General features: G+C 37.3%; 2 long non-coding RNA genes across 2 annotated transcripts; both read right to left on the bottom strand.

The window, feature by feature from the left end:
• Positions 1-12,373: 12,373 nt before the first annotated feature.
• Positions 12,374-14,429, bottom strand: LOC140017096 (uncharacterized). The gene is made up of 2 exons (XR_011823412.1): positions 14,141-14,429; positions 12,374-12,783 (listed from the first exon to the last, which is right to left on the bottom strand). It is a non-coding gene; the product is annotated as an uncharacterized lncRNA (long non-coding RNA).
• Positions 14,430-20,506: 6,077 nt separating this feature from the next.
• LOC140016370 (uncharacterized) lies at positions 20,507-22,556 on the bottom strand. The gene is made up of 2 exons (XR_011822754.1): positions 22,274-22,556; positions 20,507-20,916 (listed from the first exon to the last, which is right to left on the bottom strand). It is a non-coding gene; the product is annotated as an uncharacterized lncRNA (long non-coding RNA).
• Positions 22,557-22,823: the final 267 nt, after the last annotated feature.

Raw genomic sequence — 22,823 nt, 5'->3', positions numbered from 1 at the left:
ATCAAGGTTAAGGCATCAACTAGCCAAAAGAGGGTTTTCAATTCCCTAAATCAGTTTCGAACTTCGGTCACAACTCACTCAATTCAACTTGGAATTGAGCATAATTGGTGGCATTGAAAACAAGATTCATAAAACTACAATTTCTCAGAAAATTTATTTTAAAAATCTATCCACAACTAGCTCACGTTTGGCCATTAACTCACTACTTAAAACAAAGCTTCCAGTAAAATGAGAAACAGAACAGGCAAATTTACAAGGTTGGTTCGGATCACTCAGGTGGAATCAGGATGTGCACTTTATACCGTTAGAAATATGAGAATGTCTAGTTTTCACTGCCGTAAACGGCACTTGATTTTGACATCAGAGCAAAAAATTATAGCTGTTTGAAAAACACTGCCAGTGCAATATAGGAAAATTCCAGTTTTGAATGAACTTTCTAAATCACCACATTTGGCCAACCAAATCATGTAATTTTTTGTGGAAACCTTCCACACAACCCATACCACATATATACATCATAAATAAGTCAATAGAACTTCAAAAAAATACTCTAAAGGTCACGGCATTCATAGGGCCAGAAATGGAAAAATTCTCCCCTTCACTTCCTTTGAGCTTTAATCCATAATATCACTCATTTCTACTAATTGAAGCACTAATCCAACATTATTAATATCAAAACTCACAAAATCAGTCCATCAAACCATAGTGGGAGTTCATAGAGCCCACTCACCAATTTTCCAACAATTTAAAGCTATCCATAAGAAATTATGAACTCATAAGTGCTAAACACCTTTCATAAGTCAAACATTGCAAGGTTGATCGTCACTTACTTTCTTAGATGATTAAGGCAGAAATTTCGGTCCTCCTTGCTCAAAAAAACCATGGATTTGAAGCTCTTTTTGTAGCTTGAGTTGCTCTCCAAGTAGATTGCAAAGTGTGGTTAAAGTTTGAGGTGATTTGGTGGAAATTTAGTGATGAAATGAAGAACTTGGAGGAGAAATTTGGTTCTTTTCTTCTTGATATGCACGGCTGGAATGGAGCAAAAAAAGAGAGTGTTTTGGGCTTTAATGAAGCTTCCAAGAGAAGCTAAAATGTGTGGCTCTAATTAATTCAAAAGTCAACTCTTTCTCCGGCGCGCACGCGCGCGTTTTGTGCTCGATTCCTCTCGAATTTGTTGCACTAGTGCACTAAACCTCTAATGCACTTACATACATACTATTATTATTCACTTTTAATGATTTAAAAATAAAGGTATAAAGTTCCTCAATTAATCGCACGCGTAAAAACGCGTACTTCCAATTTGTGCGCAATAAAGTGAAATTTTCAAGAAATTCTTATAACGATAGTATAATTATCTAACACTTAAACATAAAAATACCTATTTTAAAACTAATGTATAAGTCTCCAATTTTTCAGGCTCATTGTACTCTCAAATCAGTTATTGTTTCCAAACGCGCATTCACTATTCTTACTTAACGAGCTTCCAAAAATTAAATTTTGAAACAAGTCACTTTAAAAATATAATTAAGCTATAGATCCATGTAATTAGGTCTAAAAAGGTTAGAAAATAATATTCAGGGCAATTGGCCAAATAATTAATTAAATGAGTTAGAATTAGGAGTTTAAAATAAACAAATTTTTCGAGTCCTTACATCCACTCTCCCTTAAGAGAATTTCGTTCTCGAAATTTACCTTGATCTGCGAACAGGTATGGATACTTTCCTCGAATTGATTTTTTAACCTCCCAGCTCGCTTCCTCTAATCCATGGTTCTTCCAAAGAACTTTTACCAACGGTATTCATTTATTTCTCAATTCTCTCACCTTCCTATCCAGAAGTTTTACCGGTTCCTTCTCATAGGTCAAGGTCTCATCAATATCAATACTTTCCGGTCACAAAATATGTGAAGGGTCTGGATGATACTTCTTAAGCATGGACACGTGGAAAACATTATGAATCCGAGACAAACTCGGTGGAAATTCCAGTTTATACGCTATCTTTCCCACGCGTTAGATAACTTTATAAGGTCCTACAAACCTCGATTGTAACTTCTTTTCTTTCCCATACATTAAACTTGCTTTCAGAGGTGTAATTTTAAGAAATACGAGATCTCCAACCGCAAACTCTAAATCATTTCTTCGGTTATCCGCATAACTCTTTTAACAACTTTGTGCGGTTTGAATTCTCTGGCGTACCAACTTCACATTTTCATTAGTTTCCTCAATCCAAGGCACTGTAGTCGGGTCTAAGACCTTTCGTTCACCTATTTCATCCCAACAAATCGGAGATCTACACTTCCGACCATAAAGTGCTTCATACAGAGCCATTCGAATAGAAGAGTGGAAGCTATTGTTATAGGCAAATTCCACCAAAGTCAAAAACTTACTCCAACTCTCCCCAAAATCCAAAACACAAGTTCTCAACATATCCGTAAGGGTTTGAATTGTCCTCTCAAACTGTCCATCGATCTGAGGATGATATGTGGTACTAAAGTTCAATTTAGTCCCCAACACCTCTTGCATCTTTTGACAGAATCTCGAAACAAATTTTGGATCTTTATCGGACACAATGCTTACAGGTATTCCATATAACCTAATAATCTCATCCAAATACAACTTAACTAACTTCTTCAATGGGCATTTCATATTGATCAGCAGAAAATGAGCCGATTTGGTCAGTCTATCTACTATCACCCAAATAGCATCATGGCCTCTTTGTGTCCTTGGTAATTTTGATACAAAATTCATAGTAATATTTTTCCATTTCCACTCGAGTATCTCCAAAGGTTGCAAAAGTCCTGATAGTTTCTGATGTTCGGCTTTTACTTGTTGACAAGTTAAACAAGTCTGGACAAATTGATCAATTTCCTTCTTCATGCTCTCCCACCAATACAAGCTCTTCAAGTTTTGGTACATTTTATTTCCCTCCGAATGTACCGTAAATTTCGATCGGTGTACCTCTGCTAAAATTTCCTTCTTCAACCCTTTCTCCTTTGGCACTACTATCCAATTCTGAAACCTCAATATACCATTCAATCCCAAGATAAAATCCGACTTTTCTCCCTTTTTAACTTTCTCCACCCACTTTTGCACTTCAGGGTCCTTTTCTTGAGTCTCTTTAATACGTTCCAACAAAGTGGAATTCATTACAATATTCCCAAGGATTATTTTTCTCGGCTCAAGTCTAGGATTCCAATAATTAACTTCTTCTAACAAGTGTAATTCCTTAATCATCAATCTGGCCACTTGTACTTGATGACTCAAAGTATCGACCACCACATTGGCCTTTTCTGGATGATACTTTATCATGCAATCATAGTCTTCTAAAAATTTCATCCACTTACGTTGCCTCAAATTCACCTCTTTTTGAGAAAACAAATATTTAAAACTTTTGTGGTCAGTAAAAACCTCGAATGTCACTCCATACAGGTACTTCCTTATAGCAAACACTGCCGCCGCTAATTTCAAATCATGAGTCAGATAATTTCCTTCATGCGGTTTCAAATTTCTAGAGGCATATGCTATCATCTTATCATTTTGCACTAAAACACATCCCAATCCTTCCTTAGAAGCATCTGTGTAGACCATAAAGCTGTCTTTTCCATTTAGTAAGGTTAACACAGGCGCTCTTGTCAAACGTCTTTTCAACTCTTGGAAACTCTCTTCACACTTAGGACTTCATATAAAATTTTCACTTTTCTTGGTCAACTCAGTCATGGGTCCAGCAATTCTAGAAAAATCCTGAATAAATCTCCGATAATACCCTGCTAGTCCTATGAAACTTCGAATCTCAGTAGGGTTTTTCGGTCGTTTCTACTTCGAAACAGCTTAAACTTTGACTGGATCCACTTTAATCCCATCCTTAAAAATTATGTGTCCCAAGAAAGTCACTTCTTTTAACCAAAATTCACACTTGCTAAACTTAGCATACAATTGGTGTTCTCTCAAAATTTGGAAAATAATTCTTAAGTGTTTCTCTTGATCTTTCACATTCTTAGAGTACACCAAAATATCATCAATAAACACCATCACAAATTAGTCCAGATAAGGCTTAAAGACCCTGTGCATCAAATTCATAAAAGCAGTAGGTGCATTTATTAACCCAAATGGCATCATGGCAAATTCAAAGTGTCCATATCTCGAGTTGAAAGTAGTCTTTGTGGCGACCCACTTCCCCCTAAGGCGAACCAGAGGGTTGGCGGGCCGTCTGCCTAGCTCTCGCCAGGACTCACGCAAGCAAGCTAGCAAAAATCCTTCTGAAGTATAACCTAATCTATTACAACATCGTTTCCCTCCAAATAGGCCGGTTTCTAGAATCACATTAACTTCAGAGATAACAGTGCCTTAAGATAGCCAACGTCAATTCTTAAAATACCCTCCCGAATACAACCCAAGAAACAAAACATCAATTCAAATACTTCCTTACAAGCCAAGAAACAAATTTATACCAGCCACATACAAATCTAAGGTTTACACTTTTCCAGCTTCAAGTGGCAACCTAAGGCAAAACTACAATGTTTAACTCGAATTATATTCATGAAAGTAAACAATCTAGTACTACTTCCGAGCACATTTGAGACAGCTACATTGTTTCAATCAAACTACATGCTTAAAGTACAAGTAGATCTCAAGTCTTCCTCAGTTGTCAGAACCTGTAAAAGAAAGTCACAACGTGGAATGAGCTACACAGCCCAGTGAGGTTCCAAAACACTCTAACAGTTCAAACAAATCAAGAAAGTTGTGCATGTCATATGCATGGTTCGAAGTTACACAATGACATGTTATCATGAGGTGATAATCATTACTCGGGTAATTGCTACTTTGAAAACACATATAGAAGTAGTACTTTTGCTGGTAACCTTACTATGAGTACAACTCATAAATTATCTAAAATCACTAACGTATTTTTGGAATGAATGACCATGTAAATATATTTTCATGAATTTTTAGTCAAACAAGTAGTGGCTCGTCTGACTAGAAGAACATTACAAGGATTGCTTCATCTCAGAGATTAATGCTCATGAGGAGTCTTACCCGAGAAATGTCAACTAGGAGAGCAATAACCTTATTAATAGCAAAGCAAGCACAAAAGGATACCGTACTCGGTCCACTTTCCGTCCTTATAACCCCGATTGGTAACTCCTTCGGTTGACTGGCCATCACCTTATCCCTCCAGTGGTAGTACTCGAGTATACCGAAACGGTTGTCCAGTGTTCCAACCTACCCGACCGAGCCCAGTCCTGGCTCGAGTAGGTCAGTAACCGAGGTAGGGCCCAAGTTCAGCTTATAGCTTACAACATGCACAGGTAATCAAGTAATACGACAAAAAGTAAAATTCATCATTTGAATAGGTCGAGTGAGGTAAAGTACACACTCGCCTAACAATGATGGACCACTTCATATAACATGTGATTCATGATAATCAAGTAATCAAGTAGTCATGTGGGTTGGTAAACGGTTCACGGTTAACGGTTGGCGGTTAACGGTTGAGTAATGACGGTTATTTGGCAGGCATTTGCCATATTAATAGGCCATCATTGGCCGTTATCCCATTTTTACCATGTGAGAGTCGAAGAGATTCACTCCAACGACGTTACGTCCAACACTTGTAAGACATTCACGAAAACATTGTATTCACGAGTCGAGAGATTCACCCAGCGACGCGACTACATTTAGATTCACGAGAAAATGTTTCACGCAAGTCACCACTCGAATGGCTAGTCTGATAAAGTACACACTGCTCATTTCGATGGATCGGAAATCATTTTCCAAATTGTCACATAACGAGTCACGAAAGCACTTTAACCAAATAAGCATAAAACAAGCAGGCTAAGCATGTATTGAGTTTACACGGTCATTTGATAGGGTTAATCATTTAACCAATTCATGTCGATATGCAATGCAAGTATATATTTCTTAAATAGACACGAGTATGGTAAATACTTAACAATCATGAAATGAGCATGTCCTAGACTTACTCAATTATGTATTCCTATATGGAACACTCACCTAGTCAAACAAGCGCAATAGGTCTCAAACAAGCGTTTTAGGCGTCCGCTCCGAGTTCCTCTTGGAGATCTCCTCGATTGCCTGAGCAAACAATAATTCAAGTACCACTCAATATCACTACGAATTCTCTAGTTTTCGATGAAGATTGAACGCTAGTGCAATCTAAGAAATTAACGCGGAGACGAGCCTAGAATTCGTGTAACTCGAGATTCAAAAGTGGGGTTTTAAAACACAAGACAAATCTGATTTCCATCTTTGGATTCAAATGTAAAACAATCAAATGATATTGAAAGAAATGAAGAGTTCGAAACCCCTTAGTTTCCTTTAAGTTAGAAAATTCCAGATTTAACAAGTAATCTTTGAAAAATCATATCTTACTCTCTACAAGCCCAAAATTGGAAAACTTGGTACTATTGGAAACCTCTTTGAAAGTACTAAAAGTTCATAGAATACACTTTTCCATGATTCTAAATGGAAGATAGTCAAAAATGGGTTCAAAGTTACTGTTTTGGTTCATAAGGCAGATTTAAGTTGGTTTTTAGCCAACTTTGGAATTTCGGCAAAATTCACTTGTTTGGAACTAGCTTTTGAAATTTGCAACTCTATTAGTGTTGTAATTCAAGAGTATAACAAATCAAATGGAACGAGAAACGGGATTTTGAGCACCAAGATACGGTAGCTCAAAGTTACTAAAATTCCCATGTGAAACATGGGTGTTTCAAACTCGAGTCATGAACTTTGGTAATTTATTTGACCCATGAATCGGTCTTAGAATAACACCATAATTAGCAGTGTAATACTACCATATAAGGGTTATTCCTCTGTCAAATTTCATAGAAAAATATCCACGGAAAGTCACTTAACAAAATCACTTAAGTTTCCAAAATTTTAAGGCAAGGCTGCCTTGTGTATGAAAATTTCCTTTTCTAAACTTTTGACCAAGAGAAAATCCTCTAAACATGGTTCATTTGTTGAGGCAAAATCTAAAGAACATTCATGGTACCTTTGGTGGGTGTTTAACACCAAGAAATTTAATTATCAAGTCTAAACCAAGCCTTGCATCAAATCTGTTTAAAAATCAGGGTTTTCAAGAGCAGAGCAGGTTTCATATTTTGATCACAGGTCACTCAAATTAACTCGGAATTTGGCATGGTTTATGGCATTGGAAAACATAGTCATAGAGCTATAATTTCACAGAAGAAATCATTTTGAAATTCGGCACACAACTAGCTCGAATTCGAGCCACAAGTTGTAGCCTCAGCATTTTGTTCTTGTAAAACAGAGAAACAGAGTAGTCATCTTTAAATGGTTGGTTCGGATCGCACACATGGAACCAGAACATACATTTTATACCGTTGGAAAGGCTGGGATATCTAGTTTCAAATGCCGCTGACGGCACTCGATTTTGACATCGAAGCACAGAGTTATGGCCGAAATACAAAAGCGGGTCAGAGCATTACGAAAACAGTTTTCCAGGTTTACTGGCTTCATGAAATTGATCCCATTGACCAACTAAACCTCAATATTTTTTTAATGAAACTTTATACACCATATATTCAACATATAACCATGATATATAAGTCATGAAACCCTCAAAATTCAGCAAAAAGGGGTGCGATTGAACAGGGCAAACCTGAACATTTTTGAACTACACATCCCTTGAAGTCGAGACTGGCTAGGTATCATTAATCTACCCATTTAAGCACTAAACTAGCATTATATCCATCATCAATCGTTAATCCAAGGGTGGGAGTTCATAGAGCCCACCATCAAAATTTTCCGATGTGAAATAAAACAAATAACAAGTAATTTTGGCAAATAATCCCACCACAATAAATCTGTCATCGGCTAAACAGAATTTCCAGCAGCTAATTGGTCATAAATCCAACTTTTTACTCGGCTAATACATGATATTAAGTACTCAAATCCGACAAGCAAATACTTGACTAGCTAATCAGATCATCCAAGTCATTGTGGGAATTCATAGAGCCCACTCACCAAGTTTCCATTAAAACTCAGAAGAGCCACCATCGGCTAAGCTGGAAAAAATTGCAGCAGCTATGTTTCAACATTTTTGGCCAATTTATCCAACGGATCAAGTACTTTACAACTGAATATCTTACAAGACTTAAGACACATATATTTCATGCATTTCTAAACATTGTTTGCTAATGAAAAAAAAAATTCCAGAAACAACTGCAAATTCTGATTTCACTCCCTTGGCAAGTCACGTAAATTTTCCAGCATTTACTTAGTCATAAACAAAATTTTCCTTCGGTTAAAACCTTGTATTTGGCACTTAAATCTCACATGCACAACTGCTGAATTAATTAGCTATCATATCCAGACCAGAAATCAGTTCGACAACAACAAAATTCATCCATAACTCCAGAAATTTGTGCAACTACTCTCGGATGAGCATGCATGTAGCAGATTCTGTTTCATTTTTATTTTCTAGCATAATCCAGGCTATTTAACTTCATGCATGGTTTAAACATCTTGTTTTCAGTTAATTAAATACATTTCTAATCTCAGATTACCTCAGATGAACAAATTTAAAGCTGCATTTCTAGATTAAGCTCTCGACAACTTCAATTCTTTCCAAACCAGATTTCTTAAGTCTCAATTCCTCATCTAACCTCACAAACCCACATGCATGCGTATAGACAGCTTCATCAACCCGTAAACAATTCATCTAAGTCCAGAATTTACCTTAGCTTGAAGCCTAAAACACACAACTAGCAGCTGCAACAATTCTCACTCTCAGCTGTCCAGAAAAAAAAATGCAGACCGCTAGCTCTCTCTTCCTCTCTCCCTTGCTCTGGCTTGCGGCTGGATGAAGGAACTCTGGTCTCAAGCTCTGCACCAGCTCACGGATGGAAGACAGACCGAATCACAAGTCCCTCTCTTCCCTCTCTGGTTTACGGACAGAAAGAAAAGAAACAAGAAGCTCGGCTCCCTCCTGCTCACTCTTGTCGATGGAACCGAGACTACAGCTCTCACTCTCTCTTGCTCTCGGTCTAAGGTAAAGGAAGAGGTGAGGTGCGGTTGTGGAGAGGGATTGCAATGGTTTCGGTGGAGTTGTGCAGAGAAGGAAATGAGATTGTGAAGGCGGTATCTTGGTATTAAGAAAGGAAGAAATGGTTTGCGGTTTTGTTGTGCAGAGAAGGAATTGGAAATTGCGGTTTGTCTTTGTGAAATAGAATGAATGGTATTGTGGTGCCGTGGTTTGTGAGAATGGTTTCGTGTATTAAAATTGGTTGCGTATAGAATTGGTGATAGTTGCGATAATTGAACTTGCGGTCAGAGGTTTTGTTTGGTTTGCATGGAAAGGTAAGGGCATTTTAGTCTTTTCACTTTGCTCCCTAACCTCAACATAATTTCTCGATTCCAACTTAATTCTAAAAATTATCCCCAAGCGTGATTTAAACGCCTAATTATACCCTAATACACCTAAACCATTTTTATCGAATAATTATCGATTAAACTTTAATATTAAGGTTCCTAGTAATTCCTATATTATTTAGCGATTAAATTAGTTATTAGAATTTCCAATTATTATTTCTCAAGAAGTGGAGTTAGTCTAACTCGAAATTTATCGATTTAGTAATATAAAGTCAAGTGAAATAATAATTAAATCCAAGGGTGTTGATTTTGTACATAAAAATTACTTTTACGCACTTATTGTGAAAACAAAGAAAGATAAGGATATATTTATCGAATTTTCACGCCTTAAGTATGTTTAATATATTAGAATCATATTTATCTAAAATTCTTTGGTTTTCATCTTAACGCGGAAATTCTTATTAACATTTAACGTTAGCAACTAATTGAAATTAATTATTGAAATTCAAGAAATTTTATATAATTAATCTACTCAGGTAGTATTAATTTTAACATAGAGAAGACTAAGTATTTTAGCATTTTATGTTAAGGCGATAAATTATTCTAACTCCAAAGATTTTAATTTAGTCTAACAAAACCAAGAAATTTCATAACTTAGGAAAATTATATTATTTCTCACATGAAAAGTGTTTTTACGAACTTATTTGGAAACAGGTGAAAGTAATGCTAGAAATTATTAAAGAATTAAAGAAAATGCAAATGAAATATGTACAGGTTTATATATATATTTTTGGAGTCCTCACAACCTACCCTCCTTAAAGAGAATTTCGTTCTCGAAATTCATACCTTCTGAAATCTCGGATAACCCTGAACCATGTGATGTGATCATGTCATGTGTTCGTTCAGACGCCACTGGTCGGTTCCTCCTTCCATTGACTTGTCGAGGGACGGTTCCATTTCCCTGTTGAGCAGTGGTTTCTCGTGGATACCTCCTTGGACAGTCATGAACTTTATGGCTAGTACTCCCACATCCCATACACTTTCGTCCCTTTAGCCAACAGTTTTCTTCAGTGTGATTCGTCCTTCCACAATATCCACAAATTGGACGAGGTGTTGTGACCTGACTTGTTTGCGAGGTTTTCTTTGATCGTGTCTGTCCTACTGAAGTCTCTCGCGACATAGTTCCTTTTGGTTCCTTTATCCTGAGTGGTGCAGGAAGTAACAGTCCTACTCCATCCACTTCTTTTCTAACTTTGGGTGGTGGTCCATTTTCTCCTAGTGTACTGTCAGATGCGTCTCTTTTCCTTTTTTGAAAAGCTCTCAGTTGAGATTTTGTGATTTCTACCCTTTGCACTTTTTCGAGAGCGTCACTAAATGTTTCAACCTGTGCTGCGGCAAGGGCATCTTGGATTTCCAAATCTAATCCTTGGATAAACTGTCTTATTCTCTTTCTTTCAGTAGCCACCAATTCTGGGGCATATGTAGATAACTTTGTAAAGCGTGTTTGATACTCAGCTACACTTAAAGTTCCTTGACGAAGCTTTATGAAATCATCTTCTCTCTTTTCTTGGACTAGTGGTGGAAGAAATTTTCCATTAAATTCTAGGACAAAGTTCATCCAAGTTCTCGGAGTTTGTTCCCTTTCCCACTTATTTCTTATAACGTTCCACTATGCTCGAGCCGGTCCTTCAAGTTGGAACACAGCGAAATTTACTTCTCTCTCCTCGGAATAATCTAGTGCATCAAATATATTCCTTATATTTTCCAACCAATTCTCAGCTATATCGGGGTTTGGACCCCCAGAAAATTTAGGAGGGAAAAACTTTTGAAATCTCTCTAAAGCCTTATCCTCTCCTATTTCTTGGTTTCCAAGTTGGTTCACTTGTCCAATTCCCTGGCCTTGTTGGGGTACCAATCGCTCTAATATGTCTGTCATGCGAGTCAAAACTAACCCAATTTGATTTTCTACCCCAACCCTAGGTTCAGCGTTTCGGTTGGCGGTGGGTTCTTTATCTCCTTCTTGATTTTGAGGTCGTCTGGGTTGATGTCCACGTCGTCGTCTCCTAGCTTCCATTCTCACAACTAGTCTCTACAATTATGTGCAAATGGCTTACTAAACTAAAAATTATCTATGCACACGTATATTTAACAATTTTTAAAATGAGCAATAAAACTACATCCACAGATAACATTTTCACAAATAGCACATTAACAGTTAACATAGAATTTAAACTAATCTCAATTAAGTTGCATGCCATTACAAAATTAGAGCTAATCAAGTCATAATACAAGTTGAAATCAAAGGTCATTTATCCAAAGTTTTTAAAAAAATCTTTAGCAAGCCAGCCAATGACTAAAGTGCATACATCTCCAAGAATAACCAACCTTGGGATTTCTAGTTAAAGCCTCAAGTACCATTTTCAAACTCAGGGAATATGTACAACTGGCTCACTTAAGCGTCAACTGGAAACCAAGTCAATTCGCACTAGGACTGGCCATCTCCAGATGCAAATCAACTCAATCACCACCATTCCTCAAAGAAAATTTCACAAAAGGTCTCACTCGCGCAATCGATCCAAGATTCACATTCAATTTCATACATATACTTCGAAGATTACAAGCCTAGAGGATATCTCGAATCTTATAATTTACCCAGTCAAATTCAATCTTATAGATATCAGCTAGTACCAATGTTCAAGAAACTCAACTATCACTTTTCAAATCAATTCTCACACAATTCTCTTCAGTTTCTTACAATATAAGAAACCCTAGTGTGCAAACCCACTTAAAAACAAACACTTCAATATTACTCAATCAATCATCAAGTATTAAGGTCACATTCCACTTACTAAACAATCAAACTCCACAGTCCGGCATCTTATGCTTAAAGCCTAAGATACACTACAAAAATCTAGAGCCTAGGCTCTGATACCACCTGTGGCGACCCCACTTCCCCCTAAGGCGAACCAGAGGGTTGGCGGGCCGTCTGCCTAGCTCTCGCCAGGATTCACGCAAGCAAGCTAGCAAAAATCCTTCCGAAGTATAACCTAATCTATTACAACATCGTTTCCCTCCAAATAGGCCGGTTTCTAGAATCACATTAACTTCAGAGATAACAGTTCCTTAAGATAGCCAACGTCGATTCTTAAAATACCTTCCCGAATACAACCCAAGAAACAAAACATCAATTCAAATACATCCTTACAAGCCAAGAAACAAATTTATACCAGCCACATACAAATCCAGGGTTTACACTTTTCCAGCTTCAAGTGGCAACCTAAGGCAAAACTACAATGTTTAACTCGAATTACATTCATGAAAGTAAACAATCTAGTACTACTTCCGAGCACATTTCAGACAGCTACATTGTTTCAATCAAACTACATGCTTAAAGTACAAGTAGATCTCAAGTCTTCCTCAGTTGTCAGAACCTGTAAAAGAAAGTCACAACGTGGAATGAGCTACACAGCCCAGTGAGGTTCCAAAACACTCTAACAGTTCAAACAAATCAAGAAAGTTGTGCATGTCATATGCATGGTTCGAGGTTACACAATGGCATGTTATCATGAGGTGATAATCATTACTCGGGTAATTGCTACTTTGAAAACACATATAGAAGTAGTACTTTTGCTGGTAACCTTACTATGAGTACAACTCATAAATTATCTAAAATCACTAACGTATTTTTGGAATGAATGACCATGTAAATATATTTTCATGAATTTTTAGTCAAACAAGTAGTGGCTCGTCTGACTAGAAGAACATTACAAGGATTGCTTCATCTCAGAGATTAATGCTCATGAGGAGTCTTACCCGAGAAATGTCAACTAGGAGAGCAATAACCTTATTAATAGCAAAGCAAGCACAAAAGGATACCGTACTCGGTCCACTTTCCGTCCTTATAACCCTGATTGGTAACTCCTTCGGTTGACTGGCCATCACCTTATCCCTCCAGTGGTAGTACTCGAGTATACCGAAACGGTTGTCCAGGGTTCCAACCTACCCGACCGAGCCCAGTCCTGGCTCGAGTAGGTCAGTAACCGAGGTAGGGCCCAAGTTCAGCTTATAGCTTACAACATGCACAGGTAATCAAGTAATACGACAAAAAGTAAAATTCATCATTTGAATAGGTCGAGTGAGGTAAAGTACACACTCGCCTAACAATGATGGACCACTTCATATAACATGTGATTCATGATAATCAAGTAATCAAGTAGTCATGTGGGTTGGTAAACGGTTCACGGTTAACGGTTCACGGTTAACGGTTGAGTAATGACGGTTATTTGGCAGGCATTTGCCATATTAATAGGCCATCATTGGCCGTTATCCCATTTTTACCATGTGAGAGTCGAGGAGATTCACTCCAACGACGTTACGTCCAACACTTGTAAGACATTCACGAAAACATTGTATTCACGAGTCGAGAGATTCACCTAGCGACGCGACTACATTTAGATTCACGAGAAAATGTTTCACGCAAGTCACCACTCGAATGGCTAGTCTGATAAAGTACACACTGCTCATTTCGATGGATCGGAAATCATTTTCCAAATTGTCACATAACGAGTCACGAAAGCACTTTAACCAAATAAGCATAAAACAAGCAGGCTAAGCATGTATTGAGTTTACACGGTCATTTGATAGGGTTAATCATTTAACCAATTCATGTCGATATGCAATGCAAGTATATATTTCTTAAATAGACACGAGTATGGTAAATACTTAACAATCATGAAATGAGCATGTCCTAGACTTACTCAATTATGTATTCCTATATGGAACACTCACCTAGTCAAACAAGCGCAATAGGTCTCAAACAAGCGTTTTAGGCGTCCGCTCCGAGTTCCTCTTGGAGATCTCCTCGATTGCCTGAGCAAACAATAATTCAAGTACCACTCAATATCGCTACGAATTCTCTAGTTTTCGATGAAGATTGAACGCTAGTGCAATCTAAGAAATTAACGCGGAGACGAGCCTAGAATTCGTGTAACTCGAGGTTCAAAAGTGGGGTTTTAAAACACAAGACAAATCTGATTTCCATCTTTGGATTCAAATGTAAAACAATCAAATGATATTGAAAGAAATGAAGAGTTCGAAACCCCTTAGTTTCCTTTAAGTTAGAAAATTCCAGATTTAACAAGTAATCTTTGAAAAATCATATCTTACTCTCTACAAGCCCAAAATTGGAAAACTTGGTACTATTGGAAACCTCTTTGAAAGTACTAAAAGTTCATAGAATACACTTTTCCATGATTCTAAATGGAAGATAGTCAAAAATGGGTTCAAAGTTACTGTTTTGGTTCATAAGGCAGATTTAAGTTGGTTTTTAGCCAACTTTAGAATTTCGGCAAAATTCACTTGTTTGGAACTAGTTTTTGAAATTTGTAACTCTATTAGTGTTGTAATTCAAGAGTATAACAAATCAAATGGAACGAGAAACGGGATTTTGAGCACCAAGATACGGTAGCTCAAAGTTACTAAAATTCCCATGTGAAACATGGGTGTTTCAAACTCGAGTCATGAACTTTGGTAATTTATTTGACCCATGAATCGGTCTTAGAATAACACCATAATTAGCAGTATAATACTACCATATAAGGGTTATTCCTCTGTCAAATTTCATAGAAAAATATGCACGGAAAGTCACTTAACAAAATCACTTAAGTTTCCAAAATTTTAAGGCAAGGCTGCCTTGTGTATGAAAATTTCCTTTTCTAAACTTTTGACCAAGAGAAAATCCTCTAAACATGGTTCATTTGTTGAGGCAAAATCTAAAGAACATTCATGGTACCTTTGGTGGGTGTTTAACACCAAGAAATTTAATTATCAAGTCTAAACCAAGCCTTGCATCAAATCTGTTTAAAAATCAGGGTTTTCAAGAGTAGAGCAGGTTTCATATTTTGATCACAGGTCACTCAAATTAACTCGGAATTTGGCATGGTTTATGGCATTGGAAAACATAGTCATAGAGCTATAATTTCACAGAAGAAATCATTTTGAAATTCGGCACACAACTAGCTCGAATTCGAGCCACAAGTTGTAGCCTCAGCATTTTGTTCTTGTAAAACAGAGAAACAGAGTAGTCATCTTTAAATGGTTGGTTCGGATCGCACACATGGAACCAGAACATACATTTTATACCGTTGGAAAGGCTGGGATATCTAGTTTCAAATGCCGCTGACGGCACTCGATTTTGACATCGAAGCACAGAGTTATGGCCGAAATACAAAAGCGGGTCAGAGCATTACGAAAACAGTTTTCCAGGTTTACTGGCTTCATGAAATTGATCCCATTGACCAACTAAACCTCAATATTTTTTTAATGAAACTTTATACACCATATATTCAACATATAACCATGATATATAAGTCATGAAACCCTCAAAATTCAGCAAAAAGGGGTGCGATTGAACAGGGCAAACCTGAACATTTTTGAACTACACATCCCTTGAAGTCAAGACTAGCTAGGTATCATTAATCTACCCATTTAAGCACTAAACTAGCATTATATCCATCATCAATCGTTAATCCAAGGGTGGGAGTTCATAGAGCCCACCATCAAAATTTTCCGATGTGAAATAAAACAAATAACATGTAATTTTGGCAAATAATCCCACCACAATAAATCTGTCATCGGCTAAACAGAATTTCCAGCAGCTAATTGGTCATAAATCCAACTTTTTACTCGGCTAATACATGATATTAAGTACTCAAATCCGACAAGCAAATACTTGACTAGCTAATCAGATCATCCAAGTCATTGTGGGAATTCATAGAGCCCACTCACCAAGTTTCCATTAAAACTCAAAAGAGCCACCATCGGCTAAGCTGGAAAAAATTGCAGCAGCTATGTTTCAACATTTTTGGCCAATTTATCCAACGGATCAAGTACTTTACAACTGAATATCTTACAAGACTTAAGACACATATATTTCATGCATTTCTAAACATTGTTTGCTAATGAAAAAAAAAATTCCAGAAACAACTGCAAATTCTGATTTCACTCCCTTGGCAAGTCACGTAAATTTTCCAGCATTTACTCAGTCATAAACAAAATTTTCCTTCGGTTAAAACCTTGTATTTGGCACTTAAATCTCACATGCACAACTGCTGAATTAATTAGCTATCATATCCAGACCAGAAATCAGTTCGACAACAACAAAATTCATCCATAACTCCAGAAATTTGTGCAACTACTCTCGGATGAGCTTGCATGTAGCAGATTCTGTTTCATTTTTATTTTCTAGCATAATCCAGGCTATTTAACTTCATGCATGGTTTAAACATCTTGTTTTCAGTTAATTAAATACATTTCTAATCTCAGATTACCTCAGATGAACAAATTTAAAGCTGCATTTCTAGATTAAGCTCTCGGCAACTTCAATTCTTTCCAAACCAGATTTCTTAAGTCTCAATTCCTCATCTAACCTCACAAACCCACATGCATGCGTATAGACAGCTTCATCAACCCGTAAACAATTCATCTAAGTCCAGAATTTACCTTAGCTTGAAGCCTAAAACACACAACTAGCAGCTGCAACAATTCTCACTCTCAGCTGTCCAGAAAAAAAAATGCAGACCGCTAGCTCTCTCTTCCTCTCTCCCTTGCTCTGGCTTGCGGCTGGATGAAGGAACTCTGGTCTCAAGCTCTGCACCAGCTCACGGATGGAAGACAGACCGAATCACAAGTCCCTCTCTTCCCTCTCTGGTTTACGGACAGAAAGAAAAGAAACAAGAAGCTCGGCTCCCTCCTGCTCACTCTTGTCGATGGAACCGAGACTACAGCTCTCACTCTCTCTTGCTCTCGGTCTAAGGTAAAGGAAGAGGTGAGGTGCGGTTGTGGAGAGGGATTGCAATGGTTTCGGTGGAGTTGTGCAGAGAAGGAAATGAGATTGTGAAGGCGGTATCTTGGTATTAAGAAAGGAAGAAATGGTTTGCGGTTTTGTTGTGCAGAGAAGGAATTGGAAATTGCGGTTTGTCTTTGTGAAATAGAATGAATGGTATTGTGGTGCCGTGGTTTGTGAGAATGGTTTCGTGTATTAAAATTGGTTGCGTATAGAATTGGTGATAGTTGCGATAATTGAACTTGCGGTCAGAGGTTTTGTTTGGTTTGCATGGAAAGGTAAGGGCATTTTAGTCTTTTCACTTTGCTCCCTAATCTCAACATAATTTCTCGATTCCAACTTAATTCTAAAAATTATCCCCAAGCGTGATTTAAACGCCTAATTATACCCTAATACACCTAAACCATTTTTATCGAATAATTATCGATTAAACTTTAATATTAAGGTTCCTAGTAATTCCTATATTATTTAGCGATTAAATTAGTTATTAGAATTTCCAATTATTATTTCTCAAGAAGTGGAGTTAGTCTAACTCGAAATTTATCGATTTAGTAATATAAAGTCAAGTGAAATAATAATTAAATCCAAGGGTGTCGATTTTGCACATAAAAATTACTTTTACGCACTTATTGTGAAAACAAAGAAAGATAAGGATATATTTATCGAATTTTCACGCCTTAAGTATGTTTAATATATTAGAATCATATTTATCTAAAATTCATTGGTTTTCATCTTAACGCGGAAATTCTTATTAACATTTAACGTTAGCAACTAATTGGAATTAATTATTGAAATTCAAGAAATTTTATATAATTAATCTACTCAGGTAGTATTAATTTTAACATAGAGAAGACTAAGTATTTCAGCATTTTATGTTAAGGCAATAAATTATTCTAACTCCAAAGATTTTAATTTAGTCTAACAAAACCAAGAAATTTCATAACTTAGGAAAATTATATTATTTCTCACATGAAAAGTGTTTTTACGAACTTATTTGGAAACAGGTGAAAGTAATGCTAGAAATTATTAAAGAATTAAAGAAAATGCAAATGAAATATGTACAGGTTTATATATATATTTTTGGAGTCCTCACAACCTACCCTCCTTAAAGAGAATTTCGTCCTCGAAATTCATACCTTCTGAAATCTCGGATAACCCTGAACCATGTGATGTGATCATGTCATGTGTTCGTTCAGACGCCACTGGTCGGTTCCTCCTTCCATTGACTTGTCGAGGGACGGTTCCATTTCCCTGTTGAGCAGTGGTTTCTCGTGGATACCTCCTTGGACAGTCATGAACTTTATGGCTAGTACTCCCACATCCCATACACTTTCGTCCCTTTAGCCAACAGTTTTCTTCAGTGTGATTCGTCCTTCCACAATATCCACAAATTGGACGAGGTGTTGTGACCTGACTTGTTTGCGAGGTTTTCTTTGATCGTGTCTGTCCTACTGAAGTCTCTCGCGACATAGTTCCTTTTGGTTCCTTTATCCTGAGTGGTGCAGGAAGTAACAGTCCTACTCCATCCACTTCTTTTCTAACTTTGGGTGGTGGTCCATTTTCTCCTAGTGTACTATCAGATGCGTCTCTTTTCCTTGCTTGAAAAGCTCTCAGTTGAGATTTTGTGATTTCTACCCTTTGCACTTTTTCGAGAGCGTCACTAAATGTTTCAACCTGTGCTGCGGCAAGGGCATCTTGGATTTCCAAATCTAATCCTTGGATAAACTGTCTTATTCTCTTTCTTTCAGTAGCCACCAATTCTGGGGCATATGTAGATAACTTTGTAAAGCGTGTTTGATACTCAGCTACACTTAAAGTTCCTTGACGAAGCTTTATGAAATCATCTTCTCTCTTTTCTTGGACTAGTGGTGGAAGAAATTTTCCATTAAATTCTAGGACAAAGTTCATCCAAGTTCTCGGAGTTTGTTCCCTTTCCCACTTATTTCTTATAACGTTCCACTATGCTCGAGCCGGTCCTTCAAGTTGGAACACAGCGAAATTTACTTCTCTCTCCTCGGAATAATCTAGTGCATCAAATATATTCCTTATATTTTCCAACCAATTCTCAGCTATATCGGAGTTTGGACTCCCAGAAAATTTAGGAGGGAAAAACTTTTGAAATCTCTCTAAAGCCTTATCCTCTCCTATTTCTTGGTTTCCAAGTTGGTTCACTTGTCCAATTCCCTGGCCTTGTTGGGGTACCAATCGCTCTAATATGTCTGTCATGCGAGTCAAAACTAACCCAATTTGATTTTCTACCCCAACCCTAGGTTCAGCGTTTCGGTTGGCGGTGGGTTCTTTATCTCCTTCTTGATTTTGAGGTCGTCTGGGTTGATGTCCACGTCGTCGTCTCCCAACTTCCATTCTCACAACTAGTCTCTACAATTATGTGCAAATGGCTTACTAAACTAAAAATTATCTATGCACACGTATATTTAACAATTTTTAAAATGAGCAATAAAACTACATCCACAGATAACATTTTCACAAATAGCACATTAACAGTTAACATAGAATTTAAACTAATCTCAATTAAGTTGCATGCCATTACAAAATTAGAGCTAATCAAGTCATAATACAAGTTGAAATCAAAGGTCATTTATCCAAAGTTTTTAAAAAAATCTTTAGCAAGCCAGCCAATGACTAAAGTGCATACATCTCCAAGAATAACCAACCTTGGGATTTCTAGTTAAAGCCTCAAGTACCATTTTCAAACTCAGGGAATATGTACAACTGGCTCACTTAAGCGTCAACTGGAAACCAAGTCAATTCGCACTAGGACTGGCCATCTCCAGATGCAAATCAACTCAATCACCACCATTCCTCAAAGAAAATTTCACAAAAGGTCTCACTCGCGCAATCGATCCAAGATTCACATTCAATTTCATACATATACTTCGAAGATTACAAGCCTAGAGGATATCTCGAATCTTATAATTTACCCAGTCAAATTCAATCTTATAGATATCAGCTAGTACCAATGTTCAAGAAACTCAACTATCACTTTTCAAATCAATTCTCACATAATTCTCTTCAGTTTCTTACAATATAAGAAACCCTAGTGTGCAAACCCACTTAAAAACAAACACTTCAATATTACTCAATCAATCATCAAGTATTAAGGTCACATTCCACTTACTAAACAATCAAACTCCACAGTCCGGCATCTTATGCTTAAAGCCTAAGATACACTACAAAGGTCTAGAGCCTAGGCTCTGATACCACCTGTGGCGACCCCACTTCCCCCTAAGGCGAACCAGAGGGTTGGCGGGCCGTCTGCCTAGCTCTCGCCAGGATTCACGCAAGCAAGCTAGCAAAAATCCTTCCGAAGTATAACCTAATCTATTACAACATCGTTTCCCTCCAAATAGGCCGGTTTCTAGAATCACATTAACTTCAGAGATAACAGTTCCTTAAGATAGCCAACGTCGATTCTTAAAATACCTTCCCGAATACAACCCAAGAAACAAAACATCAATTCAAATACATCCTTACAAGCCAAGAAACAAATTTATACCAGCCACATACAAATCCAGGGTTTACACTTTTCCAGCTTCAAGTGGCAACCTAAGGCAAAACTACAATGTTTAACTCGAATTACATTCATGAAAGTAAACAATCTAGTACTACTTCCGAGCACATTTCAGACAGCTACATTGTTTCAATCAAACTACATGCTTAAAGTACAAGTAGATCTCAAGTCTTCCTCAGTTGTCAGAACCTGTAAAAGAAAGTCACAACGTGGAATGAGCTACACAGCCCAATGAGGTTCCAAAACACTCTAACAGTTCAAACAAATCAAGAAAGTTGTGCATGTCATATGCATGGTTCGAGGTTACACAATGGCATGTTATCATGAGGTGATAATCATTACTCGGGTAATTGCTACTTTGAAAACACATATAGAAGTAGTACTTTTGCTGGTAACCTTACTATGAGTACAACTCATAAATTATCTAAAATCACTAACGTATTTTTGGAATGAATGACCATGTAAATATATTTTCATGAATTTTTAGTCAAACAAGTAGTGGCTCGTCTGACTAGAAGAACATTACAAGGATTGCTTCATCTCAGAGATTAATGCTCATGAGGAGTCTTACCCGAGAAATGTCAACTAGGAGAGCAATAACCTTATTAATAGCAAAGCAAGCACAAAAGGATACCGTACTCGGTCCACTTTCCGTCCTTATAACCCCGATTGGTAACTCCTTCGGTTGACTGGCCATCACCTTATCCCTCCAATGGTAGTACTCGAGTATACCGAAACGGTTGTCCAGGGTTCCAACCTACCCGACCGAGCCCAGTCCTGGCTCGAGTAGGTCAGTAACCGAGGTAGGGCCCAAGTTCAGCTTATAGCTTACAACATGCACAGGTAATCAAGTAATACGACAAAAAGTAAAATTCATCATTTGAATAGGTCGAGTGAGGTAAAGTACACACTCGCCTAACAATGATGGACCACTTCATATAACATGTGATTCATGATAATCAAGTAATCAAGTAGTCATGTGGGTTGGTAAACGGTTCACGGTTAACGGTTGGCGGTTAACGGTTGAGTAATGACGGTTATTTGGCAGGCATTTGCCATATTAATAGGCCATCATTGGCCGTTATCCCATTTTTACCATGTGAGAGTCGAGGAGATTCACTCCAACGACGTTACGTCCAACACTTGTAAGACATTCACGAAAACATTGTATTCACGAGTCGAGAGATTCACCCAACGACGCGACTACATTTAGATTCACGAGAAAATGTTTCACGCAAGTCACCACTCGAATGGCTAGTCTGATAAAGTACACACTGCTCACTTCGATGGATCGGAAATCATTTTCCAAATTGTCACATAACGAGTCACGAAAGCACTTTAACCAAATAAGCATAAAACAAGCAGGCTAAGCATGTATTGAGTTTACACGGTCATTTGATAGGGTTAATCATTTAACCAATTCATGTCGATATGCAATGCAAGTATATATTTCTTAAATAGACACGAGTATGGTAAATACTTAACAATCATGAAATGAGCATGTCCTAGACTTACTCAATTATGTATTCCTATATGGAACACTCACCTAGTCAAACAAGCGCAATAGGTCTCAAACAAGCGTTTTAGGCGTCCGCTCCGAGTTCCTCTTGGAGATCTCCTCGATTGCCTGAGCAAACAATAATTCAAGTACCACTCAATATCGCTACGAATTCTCTAGTTTTCGATGAAGATTGAACGCTAGTGCAATCTAAGAAATTAACGCGGAGACGAGCCTAGAATTCGTGTAACTCGAGGTTCAAAAGTGGGGTTTTAAAACACAAGACAAATCTGATTTCCATCTTTGGATTCAAATGTAAAACAATCAAATGATATTGAAAGAAATGAAGAGTTTGAAACCCCTTAGTTTCCTTTAAGTTAGAAAATTCCAGATTTAACAAGTAATCTTTGAAAAATCATATCTTACTCTCTACAAGCCCAAAATTGGAAAACTTGGTACTATTGGAAACCTCTTTGAAAGTACTAAAAGTTCATAGAATACACTTTTCCATGATTCTAATTGGAAGATAGTCAAAAATGGGTTCAAAGTTACTGTTTTGGTTCATAAGGCAGATTTAAGTTGGTTTTTAGCCAACTTT

This window comes from Coffea arabica, chromosome 11c, assembly GCF_036785885.1.
Source record: "Coffea arabica cultivar ET-39 chromosome 11c, Coffea Arabica ET-39 HiFi, whole genome shotgun sequence".
NCBI classification, from domain to species: Eukaryota; Viridiplantae; Streptophyta; class Magnoliopsida; order Gentianales; family Rubiaceae; genus Coffea; species Coffea arabica.
Note: the sequence above shows the minus strand (reverse complement) of the source record. Positions and strands in the feature narration are given on the sequence as shown.